Source organism: Emydura macquarii, unplaced genomic scaffold, assembly GCF_026122565.2.
Source record: "Emydura macquarii macquarii isolate MOO-44397 ecotype Brisbane River unplaced genomic scaffold, CSIRO-AGI_Emac_v2 contig_2846, whole genome shotgun sequence".
In the NCBI taxonomy this organism is placed as follows: Eukaryota; Metazoa; Chordata; order Testudines; family Chelidae; genus Emydura; species Emydura macquarii.
Genome location: NW_027132983.1, coordinates 3,082,697 through 3,083,528, shown reverse-complemented (window position 1 = coordinate 3,083,528; position 832 = coordinate 3,082,697).

The following is an 832-nucleotide window of genomic DNA, read 5'->3' as shown; positions in this document are numbered from 1 at the left end:
TGTATTAGGTTTGTATTTTCTTCTAGCAATCATCTTTGCTTTTTTTCTAGTCCTCAGTTCAATCATACAAATGATATGCAACCAGCCAGGATTTAATTCATTTTCCTCTGGAACTGTCACTGCCTACATACAAATTTGCTCCTACATCACATTAAATTAATGTTATTAAACTATACCATGCTCAAGAACAGTAGGCCATATTTGTCTACCATAATACCTAACTCTAACTGTTATAAGAGTGTTAAATAATATTCAATGCTATAGAAATTCTTTCAACATACACTTTTTAAAAAATAAGGCTTCAGGGTTATTATGCTTGATGTGCGTGTAGAATACCAGAAAATAAGCATGCGTGTACATATGTAGTCTACTATCCACACAATTAGATGCAAATAGACATCTGCCTATTTCAGCTCTGCAAAGATACCAAATGCTTCTGGCAACGATCATTATTACCTATTAATAATCTTCAGAGGCCGTCTTACAAAGTACCTGCCCATGTCTACAGGGGTTCTTCAAAGTCCTTTCACTAGGGTTTGAATCATCCTTTCTTCTCTCAGCTGCAGAGATCCACACACTCCTTAACTAGCTCAACAACTTACAACCTCAGTAAAAATCCTTTTCGAAGCCAGGCCTCAGAACCCTGTTTATCTACATCTGCTCAGCTTTTATCTTCTGCTTATTCCCAGAATGCCCATGCTTAAAGGACTAAGGCCCATAATAGGAATGCTGGACTGCACCTGCCCTTAAAGAGTCAACATGCTCTTACCAAACTAGCATGCCAGCTATTCGGTCTTGTGTGGTGAACAGACACATGAGCTCTAGCCAGTCA